The sequence below is a fragment of the Eptesicus fuscus genome, chromosome 15, assembly GCF_027574615.1.
Source record: "Eptesicus fuscus isolate TK198812 chromosome 15, DD_ASM_mEF_20220401, whole genome shotgun sequence".
NCBI classification, from domain to species: domain Eukaryota; kingdom Metazoa; phylum Chordata; class Mammalia; order Chiroptera; family Vespertilionidae; genus Eptesicus; species Eptesicus fuscus.
This window is the reverse complement of record NC_072487.1, coordinates 68,764,385-68,778,733: the sequence shown is the minus strand read 5'-3', so window position 1 is coordinate 68,778,733 and position 14,349 is coordinate 68,764,385. Positions and strand designations below refer to the sequence as shown.

The 14,349-nt window shown below is 43.7% G+C and overlaps 1 long non-coding RNA gene across 2 annotated transcripts in view; it reads left to right on the top strand.

Moving 5' to 3' along the window:
- LOC129151628 (uncharacterized) overlaps positions 1-14,349 on the top strand; it is an 85,078-nt gene that overhangs the window by 50,451 nt on the left and 20,278 nt on the right. For both annotated transcript variants that reach the window (XR_008558265.1, XR_008558266.1), the window contains exon 2: positions 5,942-6,081. This is a non-coding gene — a long non-coding RNA (uncharacterized LOC129151628). The remainder of the gene's footprint in view (positions 1-5,941; positions 6,082-14,349) is intronic.

The window sequence follows — 14,349 nt, the reverse complement described above, 5'->3', positions numbered from 1 at the left end:
CCCCCCACATTCCCAGTTTAGAAGAACCATGCCAATGGAACTCAGCTAATAGTAATTCATACCTTTCTATTCTTCATCCTTAGTTCCACAGGGTGGAGAGAATGCTGGCTTGGCTGGTTATTCAACGTTAGAGCCTCCTCTAATCCCTCTATAAACATCCCATCACATGGAAGCTCCCACCGCTGGGCACTGAAGTCATACTGTTACAGATGCTACAGGATATATGGCTCAAGATATTTTGGGGTCTAGTCCCTCCTCTGTCACTGACTTATGATGTTTGGCTAGGCATCTCTTTTCTCTCCAGGACTTGGCTTTCCATATTGGCAAAATGAGATGTCCAATAGTTTTCATGTTACTCTAACATTGTATGATCATATTTGAACTATGAAATGGGAAATCACCATAAAGAATTCCCTTACTGAATAATTTGTGACTGAGACCTTAAATTTCCCACTGACAAGCATCTCTTCCGTATCCTGGAAGTTAAGCCTGTATTGTGTTCCTTGGGATATCCAGGGGGTCTGGGTGAAAGTGAGGACCGAACTAGGTCAAAAACTTTGCTGCTACTTGCTGTTTTGTTTTGGGGTATCTCTAAAGATTCCATCTTCTGCATAGAAAATTAGTACCAGTGGGACATCATTCAGTGAGGATGAAGCATAATGTATGAAAAGAAACAAATTAGGAGATTGTGTGTGGCCTTGGATGCCAGAGGAATGGGCACGATTCTGTTACCCAAAGTGTGGGTGGTAGAATGAATAATAATAATAATAATAATAATAATAATAATAATAATACAAGTATCTATATAACTGAATTATTTTCCATCTTTATGTCTGAAGTTTAGATAGATGATAGAGTGAAAGTAGCAAGATGCAATTTGGAGCAGACAGCAGCTTGTTGTCTCTTTATTTTTCCCATTGAAATTACATGGCATAAAATATTTACTTTATCTACAAAACCAAAACAAAATACTAAAGCTCAAAAGGGTGAAGTTACAAGCAGTGACTATACTGTGAGCTCATGGCCCAGTCTAGAAGCAGAGCCAGCTCAGTGATGTTTCTACCATATCATCCTCAGGGCAAAGGCCCTATGGAAAAAAATGTGTAGAAATCCCCTTCCCCCAATATTAGAGTTCAGTAAAGGAAGTCATGTTGATGCTGGTTTTTCCATCTTCCTCTCCTCAGCTTTCCATTCTTGGGTGGAGTTTTCACAAAGATTTCAGTCTTACTCTTACCACTTACTTGTTCCTAGCTAGAGGCATATCAGAGCTAGCACTGAGCTCAGAACAGCTCTTTGAGCAAAATCTTATACTTCCACCCCCTTCCTACCCGGGCGAAAAAAAAGCAAAAGGAAGGAATAAAGGCATCAGTTGTGCTTTCAAAATGACCTTTCTGGCAGATAGAGACTAGTATATATATAGTTTTTGAACACTCACTGTTTTCTAGTGTCTAGTTCCTTTATTAGATCCCCGTGGCTGCCCTAACTAATGATCATGCACTTGGTGGCTGCACACCACAGAAACGTATCCTCTCACATTTCTGGAGGACTGAAGTGTGACATCCAGCCGTCAGCAGGGCCATGCTCCCTTCATGGCTGGAGGGAGATTTTGTCCCTTGTCTCTGCTGGCTTCTTCTGGCTCCAGGCATTGGCTCATGGGCAGATCATTGCAATCTCTACCTCTGTGGTCCCTGTTCCTCCTCTTCCCCCTGTGTCTCATATAAGGACATTTGACCCTGAATTTAGGACCCAGCTGGATAACTTCAGGTGATCTCCTCCTCTCAGCATCCTTAACTTAATCACATCTGCAGAGACTCTTTTTCCAAAGAAGGTCACATTCACAGACTCTGGGTATTAGGATATAAATATGTTTTAGGGGCTCCATCATTTAGCCCACTACATCTAGAAACTGTGCTCATCTTCTTCATACAGTGTTTCATGGACTTTCTACAGGTCTCTGAGTTATGGATGAACATTCCCATTTTACAGATGAGGTAGATAAATAGCAGTGAATTTGTAAAAGGACACAGTTAGAAAGTGGCAGATTCTCAGATAGTAGTTTTTTTTATTGAGTCTATATTCTACCCTTAACTTTGAATTGTTCTCCTAAGAGCTCAGTTACATTGGCTTTTGTTAATAAATTTATTTTAGGTCAAGGTCATGCAGAATAGGAAGCAGTGTCTATAGAGGACACGTTTGAATGGTCGGGGAATGTTCATTCTCTATTTGACACAATTGTTACTCTCTTGCTGATTTAAAGGAATCTTGATTCAAGTCTTTAGTTCTGGCCCTGTCTCTGGGTAGCTGTGAATGAATTTTAACAAGTCTGCTTTACCTCCTGTGTCTCAGATTTTCCAACTGAAATGAGCAAGTTGGACTTTGTGCTCTCAGTTTATAAATCAAACCTCCCGTCAACATCAACCCTCCAGGACATAGTTTTTGAAGAAATGATGCCATCTTTACAACTATAACTGCTGCTGAGAATACTCAAACCTTTTCCACCACGGCTCAGCTGGTAACACAGGACCAAGTCCCAGGAAGCTCTGATGCATGCCAGTGACTTCTGCCCTGAAGTACTCTTCTCCTGCCCAGGCTGTACTCCTGCTCAGCCTTGAAAACCCATCTTGGATAGCCCTCCCAGCCTGCTCTTCTTGGCAGAGTCAACTATTCATCCCTCTCTCTTCCTAAAACACCTTCTTGGCAGAGTCAATTATTCATCCCTCTCTCTTCCTAAAACAACTTACCTTGTACACACTTGAATAATAAGACTTATCTTTATATATAATTATTATTTTCCTTAGCTCACTCCTCTAAAGGGTGAGTAAAAAAATTCAAAGACCTTCTTTGAGAAAGTGTGAGGCCAGGGAATCCGCAATCTCACTTATTTCTTGACATCTGATTAGTAAAATGCCAGAGCCCTTTTATGGAGACAGCCTGTGTTAGTGAGATTGGAACCCATTTTAAAAAGAAGAATAGAGTGTTGATTTTTTGCAAGATAATTAACTCCTTTGTTTCCTTTCTCTTTTTCTTCCTTTCCATTCAGCTCCTTTTTTTTTTTTTTCGAAAACACACCCTGAGCTCCTAGTTGTCAGATGCTTCTGGTTTTAAGGAGAAAAGGATGAATAAGCTACTGCCCTGCAGTCAAATAGCTCATGGTCTCATGGCAACACAGTCAAGGAAACAAAGAATCACAGCACACCATATTATCTTGCATCATTTCCTATATAATGTATACTGTATACTACAGTACAGATAGGACATCATTTTATTATATATGTTGTGTATCACTTTATACCATGCACCATACTGCATACCACATGGGAGATGTACTAAATGCTTTAGTCATTTTCTTCTTGGCTGCAGGGGATATGATACAGAAAAAGTGCTGGAAAGTGAATGTGTGTTCATCAGACAGGGGAGGGATTTAGAATGGATGGTTCTCTAAAGCTCAGAGCCTGTGAGCATGAACAGTAGATAACAATCCAACAGAATATTCTGGGTCACCTTTTTGAAGGAAATGTTATTGGTGGGCCTCCCTGGGTGTTCCAATGCCCATCGTCGAGCCTAGATGTCCTCCTATTACACATGGCAGCAAGCTGAGCCAGCATCACCTTCCCACAGTCCAGAACCCCATCCAAACCAGACTGTAGGACACCAGCAAGCAGAGACTGAGCACGTCACCGTTCCCACTGAGCACTCAGACCTTCCTCATCAGCCTTCCTCTCAGGGCCTTTGGACTCCAGAGAAATCATGAGTATTTTCATTGCTAACAACTTAATCTGCAAAGCATTCAGCAAACTTCTTAACTCTCCTTTTCCCTCTGTAATCTTATGTTGCAAATAAAAATGAATTCTAAAATGGGGGTTATTAGGGAAAGGGCTAAGTTATTAATTGCTCTATTTTAATACCACAAGTAGCCATTAATGTTTAGGTCACGAAAGTAGAAATTATGAACAATTTTATCTTGATATCCTGGTGTCTCTAAAAGCGCTTGGCATAAATGAGGTAACCCATGAATGAGAATTACATGGAGCAGATTTGAAGGATTGAATAAGATGGGCATTACAGATTCCCTTCCTACGTGAGAAAATGGATCAGAATTTAATTGTGAAGGGAGCTGACAGCTCCTTTGTTGTGTGCCAGTTAGCTCAAGAGCTAATACTGCCATCAGTGCTAAACACTCATACTATCCTGCAGGAGTAATTCTGGTGGTTACTTACTTTAATAGAAGTCCGTGAACAGGGCCTTTCTCTTTACAGCCCTCCTCTCCTCTATTCCATCCTTCTTTATGCTGCTGGCTGCAAGAGCTTTCTGATATAGAGATCGGATCATCTGTCTACAACCCTTCTGTTTATTTGCACACCATTGTATGCTTGGGTCTACAGCCCCATCTCTCACACTGAACCACTCATGCCCCACACTAGAGCTGCTGTGGGGTTCCTCAAAGAGCCTTGTGCTCTCTCCATCTTCCCTATCTGTACCTGCTGTACCACTTCCCAGGAAGACATCTTTCCACCACTCCTCCATTCAGTTAACTGGCATTTCAAAGCCCAGCTCGGACTGTAGTACCTTCTCTGAAGGCTCTTGGTTGATTAGGGACTCACTCTTCTCTTTCCCACAGTGAGTTATATTACTTATGACACTAAAGACAACGTGTGTTTGTGTCTTTCTCCAACTCAACTCTGAGCTCCATGGGGGTGGAGACCATGCCCTGCTTCTCATTATGTTCTTGGTTCTACTCCCAGGATCTAGCATCTATCAGTTGCTCAACTATTGAAAGAAAGACAAGAAGGAAGGAAGGAAGGAAGGAAGGAAGGAAGGAAGGAAGGAAGGGAGGGACGGAGGTTGGTTAGCGGGTAGAGTGGGACAGTCACTACCAAATGGCAGCAGGAGATCTTCACGGTCCCATGGTCAAGCTCAGCCTGAACTGTTTTATTATAAGCTCTTCAGGAAGAATCTGCAACAGCTGCCCACTATCTGGCTTTGGAGGACCAGGGATATATGGCCACTCAGCTCCTCCATAAACAGTGCTGGGGAACTAGGAGAACTTCACTGCTCACCCTGGAAGCAGGGCTTGCTTTTGTTTGTTGTGTCTCTGCTGCCATGGCTCCCAGATGACACCCCATCTGCACAAGTGCTGCTACAAACAAACATGGAGCTGCCAGGCAGGTTTTCTCAAACCCAAGAGCCTCAGCAAAGCAGCAGCTGACAGAGGCTAAGAGCAGGCTCCAGACGGGGGGAAGGAATGCGGATTTGTCTTGATCTGCCCCATCAGAAGGGAAATGATAAAGAGGGAGTCATAAATGACTGGCAGCCGCTCAAATATTTGGCACCAAAGGTCTCTTCCAAAGAGTCCTTTTCCAAGATGGGTCTGTGCCCCTGCAAACGAGCTCACGTTCACAAGAACGCTCTGCCAGCCTTTCCTTTTCCTATTTTCTAACTTTCTTTTTTATTTAAAAAAATTTCCCTGGTCTTTTAGTACAAAGAATTAATAGAAAGGTCAGGTCTCAGGCATCAGGTAAAAACAAACAAACAAACAAACAAACAAACAAACAACAAAACCCCACAAAAGGAAGTGAAGCCAATGCCCCTCTGGAGAGAAGGCAGGTCTGCCCTGAAGTAGAGGCCCCACCTCCCTGCTCCAGGCTGTGGCTGGTCTGGAAGCCATGGATGCAGGGCCCATTGAGTTCTTCCTACCGATGAGGTATTGAGCTGACCCCAGAAATTGGGACCATCATTTCTCCTAAAGGCTTTCCTTCTCCATGTCTATTCCCCAGGGGAGGGCAGGGGGGAGGGGGAGGGGGAATGACACTTAGATGCTCTTTGGCAGCTTTTCTTTCTACTTCATGAAGTAACTTACTGCTGACAACAGAGCCCCCAGAGTCTCCACTACCTTCCTCTCGTGCTCCTGACACTTTGTCTATTCATTTTCTCATTTCTCCAGTGTCAGCTTCCGCATGTCCCCTAGCTCTTCCGCTTGCAGGGATCACTTTGTGATGATTGAGATCTACACTGGCTCAGAGCCCCATTCCACAGATGGAGGGATTCCAAGTGTCCTCTGATGACCTACAGGGATTCAGGCAGGTGAGCTTTTGTTTTACATTGACACCTCTGGCCCTGGTTTTGTGCCTCTCACACTGTCCATCTCTTTGGATCTCCCCACCAGCCACTCCTACCTTCTGCCATTCATCAATGCTTAGGAAACAGCTCCTTTTAATTCATCCGCCGCACCCCAGATTCACCCATGGGAGTTGTGGGTAGCAGGTTTTTATGGACAATCCATACTAAGAGTGTGTATGTGTGAATAAGGGTGCAATTTTGTAGCTCCAGATGGACGTAATTTCGATGCAGAATTCTGTCTTACCATGCCTCTTCCTCCCTCCTCCTCTCTAGTGCTGTACTCTCTCTCCAATAGATATTCTGGTTTATTTCCTGGGTAGAACAGTTTAGCCATTTTATCCTAGCCTGACCAGTGTTACTTTTTAATAACATACTACCACAAGAGATTTTGCTACTTAAAAGCTGTCCTCTCCCCTAAGTGCAATTGAATCACCGGTTCTTAACCTAACAACTTAGGTACTGTACGTTCACTCAATAGACACACAGCAGCTATCACTGTGAGATGTCCTAATCCCGCTGACTCCAGTGCTGAAAAAGAAAAGATTCTTATTTCCCTCATATAGTATAATGATTTACATAGCAATCCCTCCCAAGTCTTGATGGCAGGGGCCACTTTCATCAAATTCTGTATCTCTGGCTTCTAGTATGATGCCCAAGGATTCACTAACAATGTGCACTAAATATCTTGTGGCCAAATGGTCTCAGGTATTATTATCACACACATTTTATAGGTGGGAAACAGAGACTCAGCAATGTCATGTAATAAGGCCTTAATCACACATAAATTGCAGAGCCAAGTCTGGAAACAACTAAATGTTCAGACACCAAGCATCACATTTTCCCTCTATAGCATGTTGGTGGAATATTTTATGTAAACCAGGGGTCCTCAAACTTTTTAAACAGGGGGCCAGTTCACTGTCCCTCAGACCGTTGGAGGGCCGGACTATAGTTTTTAAAAAAACTATGAACAAATTCCTATGCACACTGCACACATCTTATTTTGAAGTAAAAAAACAAAACGGCAAAAACACCCGCATGTGGCCCGCGGGCTGTAGTTTGAGGATGCCTGATGTAAACAATATTTTTTTCGGATTTTACCCACATGTAAAGCATGTGCTTCTTTCATACTGGTGACCCAGCCCTATGGGTTGGTCTCCCACTGGTCTCTTATATCTGTGCAGGGATGGGGGTGGGCAAGGATGGAGGGAGGGACACATGCAGCCTCCACCCTTGGCCCCCACTCGGCATCAGATGCTCTGACAGTGTCCGCAGCTGGCTGCTGAAGACAGCTCTGTGGGTCAGGCTGGAAGAGTCCTCGAGCTCTTTCTTGCATAAGTGGATCTTGATGGTACAGCCTTGGTCATAGCAGCAGAAAACTGCCATCTTAGAGAAGGGAAGATTGAAGTAGAAATATTGTGCAGTATATTAGTTATCCATTGTTATGTGATCAGGTTGCCATAAATTTCTCAGCTAAAAAAATAGGACACAGATCTTATCTCCTAGTTTTTGTAGGTCAGGAGTCCTGGCATTGCTTAACGGGGTCCCAGAAAGCTGCAATCAGTGTTGTCTGGGCTGTGTTGACGCCTGGGGACTTGACGGAGGAGGAGTCCTCTTCCAAGCTCATTCAGGTTGTTGGCAGAATTCACTTCCTTGTGGAATTCATTCCCATTTTGGTGGCTGTCAGCAGATGCAAATGTCCTCTCTCTGGATTAACTTCCATTTTCATTTTAATAAAAAACTATATAAAAAATATTCTTGCCCTAGCTGGTTTGGCTTAGTGGATATAGCAGACTGAGGAGTCCCCAGTTTGATTCCAGTCAAGGGCATATGCCTGGTTGCAGGCCCCCAGTAGGGGGCGTGTAGGAGAGAGCCAATCAATGATTCTCATCATTGATGTTTCTCTCTCTCCCTCTCCCTTTCTCTCTGAATCAATAAAAATATATTTTAAAAAATATTCCTTAAGTGAAAGAACTAAAATTCACTAAAAAATCACATGGGCATTGGCATTGAAATAGAGACATGACTATTAAATTCAACTAAATGATAGAAATGCCATAAATTTATCCTGTGGAAATAATGATCAAAATAGAATTAAAGTGACTTGACAATTTTTTCTTGAGTGCATGGGTCTAGCAGTTGCACTGATAGCAGGAGAGGGTTGCTTGAGCTCAATTAGAAATTCCCAGGTCTTTAGTTGGCACGATTTTACCATGTCATTTACTCCCCCTGCTGTACCCTCCTCTCCTTCCACCTCTATAGCTCTTCTCTTGCCACCATTTAGGGGCTACTACTACTGCTTAGATGTCATTCACTAAGTTCCTAGTCTAACCTGGATTAATTAATTGAGAAGCATTGGAGACTCAGCTGGGAGTCGGATCCCATCATTCCAACTCCTAAAGGCTCAGTTCAGCTCAATACATGTTGACTTGGTGTTGAATGTATCACAGTTCCAATTACTAAAACTTGACATAAATCTGAAGTTGAGAAATGTGTCATTTAAGTAGTTATCAATAGTTTATACTTTTCTGGGGGAGAGGTGTGGACCTGCTTTTGGAAGAGACGATGGTGCCTTTTGTTTGAAGAAGGACCTCATTGAAAGGTTCTTTCAGTCCTACAGTTAAGGGATTGACTAACTTTCTCTAAAAAGGGTCAGGTGGTAAATATTAGGTTTGCTGTCCAGGTGGTCTTTGTCACAACTACTCAGTGCTGCCATTACAGCACAAAAGAGCCCTAGACAATATGTAAACCAGTGAGCATGGCTGTATGCCAATGAACTTTATTTATGGGCCCTGAAATTTGAATTTTATATTATTTTCATGGGTCATAAAACATCATTTTTCTTAAAAAAACAAAACACAACAATTTAAGGCCCATTGCAGTTCCATGGAGGACAGCTGGGCTCAGCCGAGCTATGGTTTCAGTGACCTCATGGGCAGGTGAGGAGGCCACACGGGGAAGATGAAGAAGGGTAGCAGCTGCCATTTGGGTGAAATCATCTCAGAGAAAGGGGTGACCTGCAGGAGAGCAGATGGTGTGGAGACAAATGACTAGTTTACATAAAAGCTAACAACCTGACAGATTTGCAGAACATTTTCAAGAGTCTTGGAGATTCCCAGAGATACCTGGTGGAGTATGGTAAAAGAATGAATTTTTTATACATGAGAAGCTTGGAGGATAATGCCCTTATCATTTGGAAATACAAAGAAGTGCAGCGCTTTTGGTAGGGTCTTCCCTGTGAGGCCTGACATGTATGTTTTCATAAATACTCATGGTTGCCAAGCAACATCTATATCCTTCCTTTTCTTTTCTTTTTTTTTTTAAACATTTTATTTGGAAATAGCTGTAAGTCTTCAGAAAAGTTGCAAAACAGTACAAAGCACTCCCATATTTACATCACCCAAATTCCTCAATTATTAGCATTTTTATCTATTTGTCTTACTTAGCCTTTTTACATACACACCCATACACACTACATGCCCATTCATACACACCATTATTTCTGAACCATTTGCTAGTAATTTGCATCAGTCTGTATTTCTTAAAAACGAAGATATTCTCCTACATAATGACAGTATGACCATCATGATCAGGAAGTTAGCCCAGAGCCAATATTGCTTTCTAATGCATATACCCAAGTACAATTTCTTAGATGGCTGAAGAATGACCTTTTATGTTCTGGATCCAATTCAGAACATATGTCCACTAAGTTGTCATGTATTTTTATTTTCCTTCAATTTGAGACAATTCCTTAGTATTTTGGAATCATTCATAACTTTAACATTTTTGAACAAGAGGAGCCAGTTACTTTATAGAACATCCCTCAGTTTGAGTTTCTATGTTTGCTCATGATTTAAGAACTTTCAGCAGTGATATCTGCCAAATAGCCATCTCATGGCATCATATTGTTGGTACCAAATGCTAATTTATCTCATCATTGGTGACATTAACCTTTACCATTAGGCTACACGTGTCTATAAGGTTTCTCTATGTAAGGTTTATTAGTAAGTATTCTGTACTCATCAATTCATGATTAATAAACAAATATTTTTGTGGATCCATCCTTCAAGTCTTCTACTCTAAGTGGAAAATTTCCTTCTTCTTATTTATATCATTATAAATAAATGAATTTCTATTTTATACTAAGGATTACAATTTATAAATGTCATTTATTTTGATACACAAATTGTCCTAGACTCAACCGGTGGAGCCCCTTCAAACTGGCTCCAGTGATGTTTTGACCTGTCTCCATCATTCTGTCAGCAATTCCTTGCTTCATGATACAAGATGTTCCAGACCTATTTTGAATGTTTCCTTCTCCAGAACTGGATAAGCCATTACTCTGAGGCTTCTAGTTTCTTTAGTGGAGAATAATACACAGAAACAAAGAAGTAGACATGCTAGACATGCTCATTGCGACAGGGGTGCCAATGCTCCTAGGTCCTTTTAATGGACAGAGGTAGAACACACACACACACACACACACACACACACACACACACACACACACACACACACACACACTTGTCTATCTATCTATCTATCTATCTATCTATCTATCTATCTATCTATCTATCTACCTACCTACCTACCTACCTAGGCTTTATGTAAATTTAAAACCATGAGTTTATTTCATCCCTTCCCATTTCAATCTATTCTAGATTTAGCCCTCTTCATATTTGCAAATTCTGTTCTCCATCAGTGAAAATCCAAACATGCAGGATTTTCAGTGTATGTATGTTTTTCCAATCCCTCCTGTTTATAACCCATAATGAAAAATGCATAAGAGAAAGACCAAAAGAATCTCTGGTGCCAGTCTTTATAACTTCAGGCAGCTGATTTAACATTAGCAGGAACCTAGCTCTTGTTCTATTTAGAAAGTAAGCTATTAATTCAATGAATGTGAGTCTAGTCATTACTTTTAGCTTAATATAATTTCAACAAAACCCCAGCTTGACCAGTGTCTGCATTACAGGGTAAAGGATCCTACCTCTAGCTCCAGGGCTAGATCTTATTGATCTCAGGGTAGTCCCACTCCACTTTTCAGTAACCGATTTAGGGATGGGCACATGGCCCAATTCTGGAAATGATTAGGGAGACAAAGTTGGCATGGGAAGAATCCGTCTCTCTCTTCCTCTGTGAGTTACTCTGCATGAGTATGAGGCTCATGATTGCTGATGTAGCTGCATGCCTGAAGAAGAAAGAAGGCACATAGAGAGGAACTTGCGGCAGAACTGCAGGATTAAATCAAAATTAGAGTCTGCCCCAACTTTTGATACTTAATTACTTGAGTTGGTACATTTTCTTATTAACTAAACCAATTTGAATTTGACTTTCTGGTACTTGCTGCTAAAAGCACCCTAACTGATAGATGAAGGCAATAATAATATGTATCAGGCTCAGTTCTTGGCAATGAGAATACAGAGAGAAATAAGAAATATGTCTAATTTCAGTGAGATTGATCTAAATATTATTGTAAGTGCTATGATAAACAAGATGTAGAACATAAGCGCTCAGAGGAAGTCTGGATGAGGTGTGCCTTAACTAACCAGGAGTTTACTATGCACAGAAGACATAAAGGGAATCAAGACCATTAGAGACAAAATACTCAGTGTAAAGGCACAAAACACTGAATGCAGAGGGAGGATAGTGATGCGGTGTTAATATTAGAATAAAAAGTCTGAGCTATTATTGATTCAATAAAGAAATATATGTTGGTTGCATATGGGTGATAGAAAGATATCTCTGCTAACTCAAGGATAATGAGTATGAGCAGAGGTTATAGGGAACTAAATATGGAAGGCTAAATGTTCTCAGGGCAGAGGGACCATATAAGTCATGGATCCATTCCTCTGAAATGCCTCTTCTTACAACAATGGATTGTGGGGTGGAGCCTACTTCTCTGAAAGGTATACTGATTTTTATCCATGAACTTGAATTTTCTTTATTTTACTGACAACCCTGGATTTCACGGACCTGAAAGCAGAGTCCATGAAGCTGTCCATCTCAACACCTGAGGCTGTTAACACCTCTAGTCCAAGATGGTAGATATACCTACATACACATCTCAATGAGATTATGAAACAACCCCCTCTGGGACAAAGCCCAACCCTGCTCCAAATTGCAGCATCTCTGTTTTGTGATTTCTTTCTATGGCTCCAGAACTGGCCTTCACCCAGTGGCACAGCTCTGGTGCAGTTTTGCTTTGATGTTGCTGACAGATGCATCTTTGGGAAAAGTGCAATAGAAATCTCTCTTTTTTCACTATCACCATGAAAATCTACAGCACCAATCAAGTCACTATGTCATTTGTCTCATTCCAAAGAAAACTTAACCTGTCTTATTTGAGTTAATTAAAATCCAACAAGAGAACAATGAAGCAATTTAAAAAATGAGAAGAAAAGAGATAAGTACTGGAAAGACATAAGATGAACATTATTTAGAATATGGGATTTTATATCTGGAAACTCCAAGATAATTAGCAAAAATAATGTTTTTTTTTTTTTATTTATTTTTTTAAATTTCTTTATTGATTAAGGTGTCACATATTTGTCCTCATCCCCCCATTCCCATCCCACCCCTCTCCCCACGCATGCCCCAATCCCCTGTTGAACTTAACCGTTGGATAGGCTTATATGCATGCATACAGGTCCTTTGGTTGAACTCTCCCCCTCCCCCCACCCTCCCTCTACCCTCCCCTATCCTCCCTCTGAGGCCCGATAGTCCGATCGATGCCTCCTTGATTCTGGTTCTGTTCTTGTTGCTCAGTCTATGTTGTTCATCATTTCCTCTAGATGAATGAGATCAAATGTCACTAGATATATACTAATAAGAACTGAATGTGAGACGAGCAATAATATTTATGCTGACAGGCAAATGAATCAATCTGTAGCGAGCTTCCCCCTGGACCAACAGTTCTTTTGAGACCCAATTTCGATGTCCAGTAGTTCCTTATGTGTACATGTCAGCACTGACCCCTCAGCTCTGGATGGTGGACAAATGGTGGTAATGGAGGTCCGACTCCCTCTGGTTTGGTCTCGGCCGAACCCAGGGGCACGGCGTCACCCGGACTAAGGGGCACGTGGCCTCACCCATACCCAAGGGGCGCATGGTCTCACCCGGGCCTGGGACCCAGCCTCACCCGGATGGATCCAGGGGCGCACGGCCTCACCCGGACCCAGGATCTGGCTTCACCCGTACCCAGGGACGCTTGGCCTCTCCCAGACCCAGGGGCACGTGGCCTCACCCGGGCTTAGTTGCACAAGGCCTCACCTGGATCCAGGGACACATGGTCTCACCCAGACCCAGGAACGTTTGGCCACTCCCAGACCCAGGGCCACTTGGGCTCACCCGGGCCTAGGTGCCCGAGGCCTCATCCGGATCCAGGGACGCATGGTCTCACCCGGACCCAGGGACGCTTGGCCTCTCCCAGACCCAGGGCCACTTGGGCTCACCCGGGCCTAGGTGCACGAGGCCTCACCCGGATCCTGGGACACATGGTCTCACCCGGACCCAGGGATGCTTGGCCTCTCCCAGACCCAGGGCCACTTGGGCTCACCCGGGCCTAGGTGCACGAGGCCTCACCCGGATCCAGGGACACATGGTCTCACCCGGACCCAGGGACGCTTGGCCTCTCCCAGACCCAGGGCCACTTGGGCTCACCCGGGCCTAGGTGCACGAGGCCTCACCCGGATCCTGGGACACATGGTCTCACCCGGACCCAGGGATGCTTGGCCTCTCCCAGACCCAGGGCCACTTGGGCTCACCTGGGCCTAGGTGCACGAGGCCTCACCCGGATCCTGGGACACATGGTCTCGCCCGGACCCAGGGATGCTTGGCCTCTCCCAGACCCAGGGCCACTTGGGCTCACCCGGGCCTAGGTGCACGAGGCCTCACCCGGATCCAGGGACACATGGTCTCACCCGGACCCAGGGACGCTTGGCCTCTCCCCGACCCAGGGCCACTTGGGCTCACCCGGGCCTAGGTGCACGAGGCTTCACCCAGATCCTGGGACACATGGTCTCACCCGGACCCAGGGACGCTTGGCCTCTCCCAGACCCAGTGCCACTTGGGCTCACCCGGGCCTAGGTGTACGAGGCCTCATCCGGATCCAGGGACACATGGTCTCACCCGGACCCAGGGACGCTTGGCCTCTCCCAGACCCAGGGCCACTTGGGCTCACCCGGGCCTAGGTGCACGAGGCCTCATCCGGATCCAGGGACGCATGGTCTCACC